Source organism: Salvelinus sp. IW2-2015, linkage group LG28 (genome assembly GCF_002910315.2).
Source record: "Salvelinus sp. IW2-2015 linkage group LG28, ASM291031v2, whole genome shotgun sequence".
Taxonomy (NCBI): Eukaryota; Metazoa; Chordata; class Actinopteri; order Salmoniformes; family Salmonidae; genus Salvelinus; species Salvelinus sp. IW2-2015.
The window spans coordinates 586,793-602,655 of NC_036868.1; the positions used below are offsets into that span (position 1 = coordinate 586,793).

At 45.9% G+C, this 15,863-nt stretch overlaps 1 pseudogene; it reads right to left on the minus strand.

Moving 5' to 3' along the window:
* LOC111954050 (serine/threonine-protein kinase MRCK beta-like) overlaps positions 1-15,863 on the minus strand; it is a 122,209-nt pseudogene that overhangs the window by 46,610 nt on the left and 59,736 nt on the right.

A 15,863-nucleotide genomic window follows, 5' to 3' on the forward strand; every position in this document is an offset into this window, starting at 1 on the left:
TGTGTTCAACCCAGCCTGGTTTAAATTATTGCAGGCTTGCATTAATGTTGATCGTTCGACCCTAGGCCTGGTTTTACATGAGTGTTCACCCGGTGTTTTTTCACTGTATTGCCCTAGGCCTGGTTTATAATGATCTGTAGTTGATATCCGACCCAGGCCTTCGTTTTAAAGATCTGTGTTTGTTCCACCCAGCGCTCTGCGTTTTATAATGTCTTTTGTGTTTCCACCCAGGCCTTGGTTTAAATGATCTGTATGTTCGACCCAGGGACTTGGTTTAAATTTATGTGCTGTTCAACAAACAGGCCTGAGTTTAAATGCATCATGTATGCTGTTCGACCCAGGCCTGGTTTAAATGATGTGTGTTCAACCCAGGCCTGGTTTAAATGATCTGCATGTTCGACCCAGGCCTGGTTTAAATTATGTGTGTTCGAATCATACCTATTTTAAATGCCCAGACAGTAGTTGACCTGTGTGTTCGACTCAGGCATGGAGTAAATGCCCAGACAGGGTTGGGTTGCCAGATGAGCCGACTAGTGGTGCGTTGCCAGATTGGGTTGCACAGAGAGCACTGACCTGCCAGTTTCTTCTTGAGCCGGTCGATCTCCTCGTTGAGCTTCTTCATCTCCTTGTCCCGGCCCAGGGTGCTGGCCCCYCGGCCCGGCCCGTGGAGAGACTGCACTGCTTGAGTGGACTCTGGAGGGAACAGAAGGGGCAACACACAGGTTAAGGGTCAGAGGTCATGTCCACATTTACACTCAGGGTCACAGAGGTTGTTTGTGTGTCTCTTTGTCCTCTACCGCCCCCTAGCTCACCCTGCAGCTTGCGGTTCAGCTCCTGCTTCTCCTGCTCCAGCCGGCGGATCCTCCTCTCAAAGGCTTCCACCTCCAGCCCCCCCTCCTGGTCCGGGGGAACCCCCTCTTCTCCTCCCCCATCCTGGGAGCTCCCATCGGACAGGCCGGCCCTGTTGACGCTGCCGCGGTCCGAGAAGCAGCTGTCCGTGGTGTAGGTGAAGCCCACGAAGGGCAGATGCTGGCCGGTGAAGCCGCTGTGTGTGACTGGAGGAGCGATGTCCTGTTGGGTGGGGGGTGAGAGAAAGACACACAGAGACAGAGAGAAAGCCAAGGAGGGGGCATCAGATTAGTTAGAGTGGAACAGCCAAACAGACCAAGAAAACAACCAAGTAAAATGTTTACAACAGTAAACACCAGTTAGCTCTGGGCCGTTCAACTGAGGAACTGGATGGCCCAAACAACTCAGTTTTTTATTCTTCCCTCCTAATCAGAGACCTACGACTTCAGGTGGAGTATCAGTGATATTGATTGATCTATTACTATCTATTAAAAAAGAAAAACAGAAGTATTTTGTTCCTCGATGGCTGGAAGTTGAATAGTCAGCATTAGCTTGCTGGTTTCCAGGTAGTGTTGGCAAGCTAGCTGTTTTCTAGTTAGCCATCTAGCTGATAGTTTTTTTCTTTCTAATTAGTGTTTTGCTATGCCGCTCGTTTTCGATCTAACATATATCTAGCCAGCTTCTGTTTCCATTTAACATGAGCTAGCAGCTCGTTTCCAGTTAACATGAGCTAGCCAGCTCGTTCCCAGTTAACATGAGCTAGCCAGCTCGTTCCAGTTAACATGAGCTAGCCAGCTCGTTTCCAAATTAACATGAGCTAGCACTCGTTTCCAGTTAACATGAGCTAGCCAGCTCGTTTCCGTCAATGGCTAGCTTAGGCGTTTCAGTAACATACTACTGTTCGCTCATGAGCTAACTCGGTTTCCAGTTAACATGAGCTAGTCCAGCTCGTGTTCCAGTTATACTATGAGCTAGCAGCTCGTTTTCAGTTAAACATGAGCTGCAGCTCTGTTTCCTAGTTTAAATGAGGCTGCAGCTCGTTTTCCAGTATGACAGTGAGCTAGCCAGCTCGTTGTCCAGTTAATCATGATGCTAGCCAGCTCGTTTCCAGTTAATCAGGAGTCTAGCCTAAGCTCGTTTCTATGTAACATGGCTAGCAGGCTCGTTTTTTCTATTGTTACATGATGCTAGTGCCAGCTCGTTCTAGTTAACATTGAGCTAGACCAGGCTTCGTTTCTTAGTGTTAACATGGAGGCTGCCAGCTCTGTTTCTAGTTAACATGAGCTAGCCAGCTCGTTTCTAGGTTAATCATTGAAGCTAGCCAGTCTGGTTTCTATGTTAACATGAGCTATGTTCCAGCTCGTTCTAGTGTAACATGAGGCTAGTCCAGGCTGCGTTTTCTAGTTTAACATGAGCTGCCAGCTCGTTTCTAGTTAATGAGCTTAGTCCTAGCTTCGTATTTCTAGTTAACTTATGGTAGCTAGCGCAGGTCTCGTTTCTCAGTTATACTTATGAGGTCTAAGCCAGCTTCGTTCCTATTATACATGAGGTTACCAGCCTCGTTTCCAGTTACATGAGACCTAGCCACGCTTCGTTTCCAGTTAACAGGTACCAGCTCGTCAGTTTACTGGGAGCTACCCACCTGTTTCATAACTGAGCTACTTGCTGTTTCCAGTGTATAAGCACTGTCAGTACTCCGCCCGCTAGCCAGCTCGTTTCAGTTTAACATGAGCTTAGCCTAGTCTCGTTTCCAGTTAACATGAGCTAGCCAGCTCGTTTTTCCCAGTACACCCACCGGGTTTTTAAGAATTCACTTGTCCACCGTCAAAGTTGGAGGGTGTCAGATGGGGAGCTGACGTCGGGGATGTAGGGCGCCTCAGTGGAGCGGAATGTGTTCCCAGTCGATGTCGGCGAAAAGGGGTGATCCTTGAAGTCGCCGATGCCATTCTGGCCCAGGCGACGCTCGCGGCCGCAGAGTTAGGCGCGAGATCAGGTCCTTGCGTCCTCCGACAACGTCACAGACATGTTGAGGGGGAACTGGAAACGTTCCTGTGAGAGAGAAAGGGTGGAGAGAGGGAGGAGAGAGTGGATTATTTTTATTTTTTTTAAGTTTCCTTTATTGGGTCATTAGCACACAATACACAAACATCACATTCCCCCCAACACACACCAGCAAAATAATCAGGAAGTGGGGGATGAGAGAGAGACGACAGTCACGGATGGAGGAGCAAGAGATGGGCGGGGCGATGAGAGAGACAGCGAGGGGAGACGAGATGAGGGAGGGAGACGGGGGGCGAGAAGAGAGAGAAGATGGGGAGAGACGGAGAGAGAGGGGGCTGAGAGAGAGGAAGAGACGGGGCGAAAGCGAGAGGAAGAGAGGAGCCACGGGAGAGAGACGGGAGCAGAGAGAGAGAACGGAGCCAGAGAGAGAGAGACGGGGAGCCAGAGGGAGAGAGGACGGGAGCCAGAGGGAGAGAGACGGGGGAGCGCAGAGGAGAGAGACGGGAGCCAGAGGGAGAAGAGACGGAGCCAGAGGAGAGAGACGGGAGCCAGAGGGAGAGAGACGGAGCCAGAGGGAGAGAGACGGGAGCCAGAGGGAGAGAGAGGAGCCAGGGGAGAGAGACGGGAGCCAGAGGGAGAGAGACGGGAGCCAGAGGAGGTAAGAGACGAGCGGAGAGAGAGAACGGAGCCTGAAGGAGGAGGACCGGTGAGCCAGAGGGACAGAGACTGAGGGTCTTGACAGAGACGGCGCGGTTTGACAGAGACGGGGGTTTGACAGAGACGGGGGTTTGACAGAGACGGGGGTTTGACAGAGACGGGGGTTTGACAGAGACGGGGGTTTGACAGAGACGGGGGTTTGACAGAGACGGGCTATTAACAAGTAATAGCTGAGAATGAGACAGAACCAGAGACAGAACCAGAGACAGAGAGAACGTGTTCGATAAGGCATGACAAGCACCAGTTTAGATACTGACAGAGACTTTGATGAAAATAGTTGTTAGAAAGTAGGCTAGTGTTTCAGGAACTGGACCCTTGAGAAGGAGCATTAACCTGGATATCTTCAGGAAGTAATCAGACCATGTAGGTGGCCAACTTGTTAATAAAACACCCCAGTACCTACACCACCAAACAATCACAAACTTTTGGAACAGGCAACACAAGTCTACACCCGTRGTATTCGCCGCATGTTACAAATACAATTTAATTTGATTAGACTGAAGGGCATCAAATCAACAGACTTACACTACATATACAAAAGTATGTGGACACKCCCTCAAATTAGGATTCGGCTATTTCAGCAACACCCGTTGCTGACAGGTGTACAAAAATCGAGCACACAGCCATGCAATCTCCATAGACAAACATTGGCAGTATAATGGCCTTACTGAAGAGCTCAGTGACTTTCAATGTGGCACCGTCATAGGATGCCACCTTTCCAACAAATCAGTTTGTCAAATTTCTGCCCTGCTAGAGCTGCCCCGGTCAACTGTWAGTGCTGTTARTGTGAAGTGGAAARKTCTAGGAGCAACAACAGCTCAGCCGCAAAGTGGTAGGACACACWAGCTCACAGAACAGCACCGCCGAGTGCTGAAGCYCATAGCGCGTAAAAATAGTCTGTCCTCGGTTGCAACACTCAATGCCGAGTTCCAAACTGCCTCTGGATGCAACGTCAGCACAAGAATTGTTAGTCGGGAGCTTCATGAAATGGGTTTCCATGGCCGAGCAGCCGCACACAAGCTTAAGATCACCATGAAAAATTCCAATCGTTGGCTGGAGTGGTGTAAAACTCGCCACCATTGGACTCTGGAGCAGTGGAAACYCGTTCTCTTGGAGTGATGAATCACGCTTCCCCATCTGGCAGTCCAACGGATTAATCTTGGTTTGGCGGATGCCAGGAGAACGCTACCTGCCCGAATGCGTAGTGCCAACTGTAAACTTTGGTGGAGGAGGAATAGTGGTCTGGGGCTGTTTTTCATGGTTCGGGCCCCTTAGTTCCAGTGAAGGGAAATCTTAACGCTACAGCGTACAATGACATTCTAGACGATTCTGTGCTACCAACTTTGTGGCAACAGTTTGGAGAAGGCCCTTTCTTGTTTCAGCATGACAATGCCCACGTGCACAAAGCAAGGTCCATACAGAACTGGTTTGTTGAGATCGGTGTGGAAGAATTTGACTGGCCTGCACAGAACCCTGACCTCAACCCCATCAAACACCTTTCGGTTGAATTGGAACATCGACTGCGAGCCAGGCCTAATCGCCCAACATCAGTGCCCGACCTCACGAATGCTGTTGTGGCTGAATGGAAGCAAGTCCCTGCAGCAATTTTAAAATGTTTATTAAATGGAACCTTTATTTAACTAGGCAAGTCAGTTAAGAACAAATTCTTATTTACAATGACGGCCTACCAGGGAACAGTGGGTTAACTGTCTTGTTCAGAGGCAGAACGACAGATTTTTACCTTGTCGGCTCGGGGATTCGATCCAGCAACCTTTCGGTTACTGGCCCAATGCTCTAACCACTAGGCTACCTGCCACCCCTATGTTCAAACATCTAATGGAAAGCCCTCCCAGAAGAGTGGAGGCTGTTATAGCAGCAAATGGGGGACCAACTCCATATTAATACCCATGACATTGGAATGGATGTTCGACGAGCAGGTGTTCAACATACACGACCAAAAGTATCTTGAAGTAAACAATCCACATGAACAACTATTTCAACCGATTAATAATCCAAAAGTTTGTTATATTTAATAAGTGTAGCATATAATTAACTGTGAAATACTGTACATTTGGACACAAACAATCAATAAATCATGAAACAAAATAATTCATTATTAAAATGTTTGGAATATTTAGCACTTATTGCTGGCCCATAGATTTGGTATAGGCTAGCTCTTCTGGTCGCTTTGAGTTGTCAGTTTGTGGAGCATTCCTTTTTTCGACATGCATAATAGAATATATGCATATTGCTTGTTACCAAGGCAGTTTGGATGCTGATGACACACAAGCTWAATTCCCGACATCTACATTGTTGCAAGCTAGGCACTAGAGACCCCTGGCTTTGTTCTGCCTCAGAGGTACACTACATGCTTGTCCCTACACCCGGACCTATGATCACATTTCCCTATCCATACCTGTGGCTAGTGGCACTCTCCCAATTCTCTTGCATGACATCCTATCCTCGTTTCCTTTCCTTAATGACTACTTTTTTCATGAATGGACGCTAATTGAAATGGTAGAGACYTTTTAAGAATCGTTTTCCACTTTCCCTCGCAAGGTTGTCACCACAACCTAAAAACTTTTCCCCTAAATGTCRGCCAGTTTACCTCGTGGTTCATGATCTTGCCGTAGGTCTCCACCAGGGACTCTGCGTAGAAGGGCGTCTCCCCGTAGAGCATCTCGTACATACAGACCCCCAGGGACCACCAGTCACACTCTGGACCGTACTTCCCCATGCCGTCCTCCATGGCCTGCAGGATCTCAGGGGAAATGTAGTCCGGAGTGCCTACAGCCACAGATGACTGGACCTGGAAGAAGAAAGAGCGGGAAGAGTGAGGTTAGGAACTACAAATGAGAGGGTTGAAGTAAAGTGAACTCAGAGAAACATTTTATGTTGTACATGTAAATAAAATAAAAAAAACAGTCCAAATCAAATTGTATATGTCACATGCTTGGTAAACAACAGGTGTAGACTAACAGTGAAATGCTAACTTACAGGCCCTTCCCAACAATGCAGAGAGAAAAAGAGAAATAGTAGAAAGTATATTTCGGTTTTGAAAYTAATAACACAAGGAATACATAGAKAAATAATAACTGTGACATAAGAGGTGTGTGTGTGTGTGTTTTCATAATAAGAGTATTAACTTATTAAAAACCGATTGAGTTTGCTTTGACCTGGATTCAAATATTTTGCTTTAGCCTGTATAGAGTGTCAGATGGGAGGGTGTGGAGTTTTGAGATTATTCTATTTGTCCATTAAGCCAGGCAAGCTCAATCAAGCACAGATTAAGTATTTGAAATGATTTCAAATAATATTTGAACCCAGGTCTGGAGATGAGAACTATAGTGAATAGTATTTGAACCCAGGTCTGGAGATGAGGGCTATAGTGAATAGTATTTGAACCCAGGGCTATAGTGAATAGTATTTGAACCCAGGGCTATAGTGAATAGTATTTGAACCCAGGGCTATAGTGAATCTTGCTATACTCCCCCTTAGGCCTTCAATCACGTCATCAAATTCTACCGGTTGGGCTACACATTTGACATCACTACCAGACCCCTTTCACTAAAACCCTGAACCTCCATACATCTGACAATTCACCTCAGGTCAATTTCTGTCTCAGACAAAAATCCATTTTCTTTCACACAAACAGCTGAGTAGTACAAAGGGGCTCTGTGGTAGAATCTCTGAGCGATGAAAAACGAATGAGAACTTAGCACGAGAGGGCAGAAAAGGAGTTGAGCCATAAAGTTATTTAATAAAACAGTGTGAACCCTCTATTAATTCACACTATAAAAACCATTAGGATCCATGAGAGCCCTTGAATAAGTCCCAAATGGCACCCTATTCTCTTAACCAGGGCTGCCCAACKCTCTTCCTGGAMATCTACTCTCCTGTAGGTTTTCAGTCCAACCCTAATTTAACACACCTGATTCAGCTAGGTAAGATCTTGTTGAGCAGCTAATTAGTAGCATCAGGTGTGTTAAATTAGGGTTGGACTGAAAACCCAAGAGGACAGTAGATCTACAGGAAAAGGGTTGGGCTGCCTTGCTCTAGATAGGGCTCTGGTCAAAAGTAGAGCACTACGTTACCCATAGGGCTCTGGACAAAAGTAGTGCACTATGGCAATGTAGTGTACTACTTTTGACCAGAGCCCTATGGGTAACGTAGTGCACTACTTTTGACCAGAGCACTACGTTACCCATAGGGCTCTGGACAAAAGTAGTGCACTATGGCAATGTAGTGTACTACTTTTGACCAGAGCCCTATGGGTAACGTAGTACACTACTTTTGACCAGAGCACTACGTTACCCATAGGGCTCTGGACAAAAGTACTGCACTATGGCAATGTAGTGTACTACTTTTGACCAGAACCCTATGGGTAACGTAGTGCACTGTAGCAAACGGGCTGTAAATCCCAAATGTCACCCTTTCTTTACATTTTACACCCTCTGAATTCAAAGGGCATATCATGTCTTTGACTTTCTTTTTTTATTTTCCATTTACAGTAGTGCAATAAGGACGGGGGTAAATTTGAGCTATGTTTTTAAGAGGGAGCTGGAGTAAAACAAATGAAGTCTCCTTTGAGATGATAAGTTGGTGTCGAAGGCCTGGACTGTCCTTAATCTTTGTGTAAGAAGTTTATATCACAGACTATAGACATATAGTCAATGCTGATTACAAATCTAAATGTTACTTCATGACTAAACCCTAATTGAGCATATTTATTTTTGTCATTTAATCAGGGTCTGTGAAAAGGCCACAGTGAATCAAATCGTTTTATCATCGTAGAAAAGGCCACAGTGAATCAAATCATTTTTATCATCGACAGCCCCCTACGAGACTGAACTCTGATTATATAGCCAGCATTGTTATTTTAATCCACTAAAACTGGATAATGATGATAACGATAGCTGTTGTGTAATCTGTTCTGTAGACATGTCCTCGTTATTGCTCATTGGTTTAAACCCGTTCCGAGTGTAGTAGGTTGAAATTGCCCTGGATGCTGATCTGGTTAAYTTTTTCATTTRCCCCACTAATAGTTAAGGTTAGGATTGGGGCAGGAGATTTGTTCCTAGTGGAAACTTCACCCCCAGAGCGCGGKCGTTGTATGAACGTTGGTTTTACTTCTGGTAGTCATTCTCTTCACCGTTGTTCAGTTCCTTGTTGTACGGATASAATTAGAATATTCAAATCTCAAGTCCTTGTATTTCTATAGTTGTATGTATTTACTCTAAGTCACTCATCATTGACCTGAGTAAAGTGTGGGAGAGCCTCTTTATTGGCCACTGACTGACTCTGCATCCCAAATGGCACCCTATTCCCTATATAGTGTACTACTTTGGACCAGAGCCATATGGGTCCTGTCTAAAAGTGGTGTACTAGAGAATTGGGTGCCATGTCCGCTATTTTAGCAGTTGCGACAAACAGAGTGGGTCTCAAACAGAGTGGGTCTCAAACAGAGTGGGTTTTCGTCCTACAAATGTGGCTCTAAGTCTTTGAACGGTAGGAGCTACTAGCTATTATGACCCCATTTCTGAAAAGGTAAGATTCGTGAACACGCACATTTTTAAAAATGTTTTTGTTTCCCTCTGCAATGCTCACCGGCCGCGTAGGAAAACGTTACAAGGGACTGTGACAAAACCACAATTAAAAGCAATGCAGATGTTCTCTACACAAACAATTGTTAGGCCTACCTGATGAGCTTAGCTGACGTGTTCCTGAACTTTCCAATACTTTTCTGATGCATTTCAGATACATACTGATGCAACCACAAATTTGAAAACTTTCACGAAGGCTACTCAAGTGATTTGACATATTTTCTTATTAGCCTTTATGCATATAAAAACTTGATGCAGTTTATGCTACAACTAGGTAAAAAAAATACATTATTTATATTACAATATAAAGTGCCTTCAGAAAGTATTCATACCCCTTGATTCTATATTTTGTTGTGTTACAGCCTGAATTCAAAATGGATTAAATATATTTTTCACCCATCTACACACAATATCCCACAATGACTAAGTGAAAACATGTTTAGACATTTTAGCACATTTATTGAAAATGAAATCTAGAAATATCTAATTTACATAAGTATTGACACCCCTGAATCAATACATGTTCGAATCTCCTTTGGCAGCGATTACAGCGGTGAGTCTTTCTYGTTAAGTCTCTAAGAGCTTTCCACACCTGGATTGTACAACATTTGCCCATTATTCTTTAAGCTCTGTCAAGTTGGTTGTTGATCATTGCTAGACAGCCATTTTCCAGTTTTGCGATAGATTATCAAGCCGATTTAAGTCAAAACTGTAACTAGGCCATTCAGGAACATCCAATGTCAGGTTATTGTCCTGCTGAAAGGTGAATTTTCTGTTTATTTTTATCAACAAAAAACAACCTCCCTATTCCTTGCCGATGACAAGCATACACATAACATGATGCAGCCACTACCATGCATGAAAATATGTAGAGTGTCCGTCAGTGATGTTGTTTTTGTCCCCAAACATAACGCTTTCTTTTCAGGACAAAGTTCATTTCTATGTAATATATTTGTAGTGACTGGCTGTATTGATACACCATCCAAAGTGTAATTAATAACTTCACCATGCTCAAAGGGATATTCAATGTCTGCCTCTTTTGTTTTTGACCCATCTACCAATAGGCGCCCTTGTTTGCGAGGCATTGGAAAACCTCCTTGGTCTGTGGTTGAATCTGTGCTTGAAATTCATTACTCGACTGAGGGACCTTACAGATACTGTAACTGTATGTGTGTGTAGTCATTCACAAATCATGTTAAACACCATTATTGCACACAGAGTGAGTCCATGAGTCATTGCAACTTTGTATGTGATTTGTTAGGCAAATCTTTACTCCTGAACTTATTTAGGCCTGCCATAACAAAAAGGGGCTAAATACTTATTTAAATTGTTTATTAAATTGTAAAAATAAAAACAAAATCAACATTACTGACATTATGGTGTGTAGGCCAGTGACAAAAAAAATAGCAATTTAATACATTTTTTAATTCATGCTGTAAGATCAAAAAGTGGAAAAAGTCAATGGGTGTGAATACATTCTGAAGACACTGTAGGTAAAACCACTATTGGCGAAACAGTGATCAGATATAGGCTTGTAACATGTTGATAGATTCTTCTAAATATTATTGTAATAGTAGGCCTATCGACACAGTAACCTCATATTCCAGTTACTGACCACCATCCATTGAATTAATAACAAGAAGTATTGATTATTTGGCCTCAGGGAGAAGCAAAAATAGCCACGGGAAGGGGTGCTGCAGATCCATTTAAATACATTTGCAAAATGTATATAATTACTCCTATCTGTAGATAAATACATTAAATCATTGAAATAGACCAGGAATAATGACGACCAATAGCTTATTTATGTTATATTTATTTTTTTAAATGCTGTGGGTTGTGTTTTATCACGACTAGTGCATGTAGGACTACAGTTGAGAAGCCAATTGGGCAACAGGCCTGGTAAATATCAAACCCCTGATTGTTGAGTAGTGGCTGTCAGGGAACAGCAGGCAGCAGCTAGAAGGCCTTTCGCAATATTTCAAAATACTATTGCTGGAAAAACAGTTTGAAAAGCAAATGGCTAGTCTAATCTGTCTGTGTCAGTGTAGCCTGTAATTTTGGTAATTTGTGTGGTATTAAAAAATAATATACATTTTGAAAAGGACATTTTTCTCAGAACCACAAATAAGATGATAGAAACATGCAACACTATTATACAGGTGGAATTTTTCCACAAAATAATATTTGTGGCGTGTCTGGGGTGGGGCGTGTGTGGAGCGTGTGTGGGGTCTGGGGTGTGTATGGGGTCTGGGGTGTGTATGGGGTCTGGGGTGGGTGTGGTGCATGGGGGGTCTGATGTCTGGAGTGTGGGGTCTGTGTTGCTCACCGTGCCGTCCTGCATCATTTTCAGGCAGGAGCCAAAGTCGGCCAGGCGGATATGACCCTTCATGTCTAACAGCACGTTGTCTGGTTTGATATCTCTGGAGGGAGAGAGAGAGACACAGAGAGAGAGAGCGAGCGAGACACAAAGAGAGAGAGCGAGCGAGACACAGAGAGAGAGAGCGAGCGGAGGGTAGCGAGCATGGACAGTCGAGAAGCGGCGAGCGAGCACCAAGAGAGAGAGAGAGAGCGAGAGCGAGCGAGAAACAGAGGCGAGCGAGAGACAGAGGCGAGCGAGAGAAGAGCGAGCGAGAAGAGAGCGAGCGAGAGAGAGGCGAGCGAGAGAGGACAGAGCGAGCGAGAGACAGAGCGAGCGAGAGACAGAGCGAGCGAGAGACAGAGCCAGAGCGAGAGGCCAGAGCCAGAGCCAGAGCCACAGAGCCAGAGGGCGAGCGAGAGACAGAGCGAGCGAGAGACGAGCAGCGGACGAGAGACAGAGCGAGCGAGAGCGAGCGAGAGCGGCGAGAGGACAGAGCAGAGCGAGCGAGAGACAGAGCCAGAGGCGAGCGAGAGCGAGAGACAGAGCCAGAGCGGAGCGAGAGCGAGAGACAGAGCCAGAGCGAGCAGAGCGAGAGAGAGCGTGCGAGCGAGAGAGAGCGGCGAGAGAAGCGAGGCGAGAGAGAGCGGCGAGCGAGAGACGTGCGAGCGAGAGCGTGCGAGCGAGAGAGATTGCGAGCGAGCGACAGAGAGAGCGAGGCGAGAGACAGAGAGAGAGCGAGGCGAGCGACAGAGAGAGCGAGCGAGGACAGAGAGAGCGAGCGAGCGAACAGAGAGAGAGCGAGCGAGCGACAGAAGAGAGCGGAGGAGCGAAGAGAGAGAGCGAGCGAGCGACAGAGAGAGAGCGAGCGGAGCGACAGAGAGAGAGAGCGAGCGAGCGACAGCGAGAGAGCGAGCGAGAGCGCAGAGAGAGAGCGAGCGACAGAGAGAGAGAGAGAGCGAGCGACAGAGAGAGAGAGAGCGACGCGAGCGAGCGACAGAGAGAGAGAGAGCGACAAGAGAGAGAGCGAGCGAGCGACAGAGAGAGAGAGAGCGAGCGAGCGACAGAGAGCGAGCGAGCGGAGCAGAGAGAGAGAGCGAGCGAGCGAGCGACAGAGAGAGAGAGCGAGCGGACAGAGAGAGCGAGCGAGCGAGCGACAGAGAGAGAGGAGCGACAGAGAGAGGCGAGCGACAGAGAAGAGAGCGAGCGACAGAGAGAGAGCGGAGCGAGCGAAGCGAGCGACAGAGAGAGAGAGAGAGAGAGAGAGAGAGAGAGAGGAGAGAGAGAGAGAGAGAGAGCAAGAGAGAGAGAGAGCGAGACAGAGGCAGACAGACATGCAGAAAGAAAGACAGACGACAGACAGAGACAGAGAAAGACAGAGAAAGACAGACAGAGAAAGAAACAGACAGAAACGGGTTAGGATAAGGTAAGTGCATAAAACCAACCTCTCCACCAATATAAAGCCCCGTTTATCACTATGTGACATTGAATCAGATTCACTCTAAGACAATGTACAGTTCAATAACACATAGCCCTCCTTAACATTTCTCTCCCGGGTGGTTCTCTGAGCTGAACAGCTTGTCATTGTTCATTCACCCTCCCTCTCCTTTCCCTCTCTCCCGATCCCCCTCTCCTCACGCTCCCTGGCTTGACACAGGCCACACACACTGTGCCCTCTGTTGTACTAACCCTGGCACCACGCTGGGCACAGCGGGCACGGAGTAAACACCTAAACACAAACACGCCCAGCCCAACGCAAAGTAACGGGCCACACACACACACACGTGCGCAATAGTGTCATTTACAATATCACAACCACACACAGAACATTTCATTCATACGTCTCTCTCATACAGGAGACCCACACACACACACACACACACACACACACACACACACCCCTTTGTTTATACATTACTCTTTACACACTCAGTCACTCGCACAAACCGAAGCATACACACAAACTCCCAACCACTAGTGTAAGATGTGTTTGTCAATCAGTGCACTAAACCAATCTTCCAAGGCTCCCCTAATTTCAGACTAGAATTCTCATCCATCCTTACTCCTTTCTTACCTTCATTGCTTCCTTCCTTCCTTGATTAATTCACTGATCAGCTATTTCTGAGACGGCAATAGGACGGAAACCATCCAAACATATACAGATCAGTGTTGACTTCAAGGAAGGAAGGAAGGAAAGATAGAAAGCTGTATTCAAAATATTGGAACAGGGCCGCAAGGCTGTTTTGATATATAGACTTGTCTCTCTGTTTTGTTAGGCACTGGGCTTGAGTACAACCAGACTATAAACACTGTCAGTGTGTGTGTTTGTCTCAGAGAGAAAGTAGGCTTCCCGACTCTTTCGTTCTGTTGCTCCGTCTCTCTTGTTCACACTCCATCTCTCTCATCAATTCCCTTCTATCCCACACTCCATCGCTCTCATCAATTCCCTTCTATCCCACACTCCATCTCTCTCATCAATTCCCTTCTATCCCACACTCCATCGCTCTCTCAGTTGATTCATCTCGTCTCTCCACTATTTCGCTACAGTGCATCCCAGAAGGCCCCATTCCATTTCATCTCCTAGCCCCCTGTCCAGTGGAATCTGAAAGGATGTCATGAGATAGCAGGGAGTGAACGCCCTGTACAATGTGGAGAAAAACAGGACAATTCAAGAAGGTGCTACGAAATGAAAGTCAAAACGTAATGACTCATTAGATTGTTCTCTACAATATTGACAATGTTGATGAAATTAAAACGTATATTTGCTGTGACCGTCGCTGGCTTAGACTTTCAGCCACATTGTTGCCAATTACACCTGATCCATCCCATTCAGATGGGGTAGGCACTGAGGGAAAGGGACTGTAGGTCAAAATGGTACCAGACTCTTCCGTCCTCTGGCTGCGGTCCAATTCTCTCCCTGTTCCGTTCCTTCTCAAGGATTCCAAAGCATTAGATTGCTGTAAGCATGGGGGCTTAGAGGGAGTGTTCACCACATTCATCAAATAAGTCCTTCCTTTCCCTATTAAATCCATGAGGGGGAGTAAACAAGTGAACACTTCAGAGAAGGGTACTATGGAATGGGAGAGCAGCCCTGGTCTGTGGCTAGAGCAGGAAGGAAACAGACAGGATTGTTGGCCAGGACTCCGTTTCCCAGGGGGCATTGCTGCCAGGAAGAGGCCCCTCCATATCCCACATCCACACAAGGCTGGCTGGTCAGTCATCTGGGTACAGGGTCAGTGACGTGGGGAGAGACTCCCTAACACACACACACACACACCAAACCTGCCAACCTTGAAGAATTTTTATGAGTATCACTTCAGCACGGCGACAGCACCCACTGCGCCCACACTACCCAAATCATATGCAAATGCAAATGTTTTAGACTAATAACAATGTTGGTAGAAGACTGGCTCAGTATTATCAGTAGGTTACAGACTTATGTATACTTGGTAATTTCCTGCTCCTCAGTAGCTAACTAGAAATACATTTACACTGAACAAAAAATATTAAACAACATGGAAAGTGTCGGTCCCATGTTTCATGAGCTGAAATAAATAAAAGCGTATTTCTCTCAAATGTTGTTGCACAAATGTGTTTACACCACCTAACAGGTGTGGCATATCAAAAGGCTGATTAAACAGCATGATCCTGACACAGGTGCACCTTGTGCTGGGGACAACAAAAGGCCACTAAAATGTGCAGTTTGCTGAGGAGTATTTGTCTGTAATAAAGCATTTTTTGGGGGGGGGGGGAATGTATTCTAATTGGCTGGTTGGACTGGCTCCCAAGTGGGTGGGTCTATGCTCTCCCAAGCCCACCATTGGATGTGCCCCTGCCCAGTCTTAGATTAGGGCCTAATTTATTTCAACTAACTGATTTCCTTACATGAACTTTAACTCTGCAAAATCTTTCAAATTGTTTAATGTTGCGTTTATATTTTAATTGAGTATAAATGTACAATCTGGGCTCTCCCTAGGATTTTCTGACAAGGTGGTGTTGATGTAGGCCTAAGGTTGGGGGGGGGGGTCAGTCAACTTCCCCCTCAGGAAGTTGGAGCATTTAGAAAAACCTGTAACTGCCATTTCCTGAAACCTAGAGCCATAAATTATATCAAGCAATGTAGTGAAAACTGAAGTGCTGGGTTTGATCCTAAATCAAATGGAGGTGGGCTCAATGACTATTTTCTAGAACATGCAACTACTGTCAAAGGACAACAGGGCTCTAAAAGACATCAGACATTTCAGGTGACAGAGACAGAAAGAGGGAAAATGTAAATATGCAACAACTAGGGTGGGTTGCTAACGCGACTAGGATGGGTTGCTAACGCGACTAGG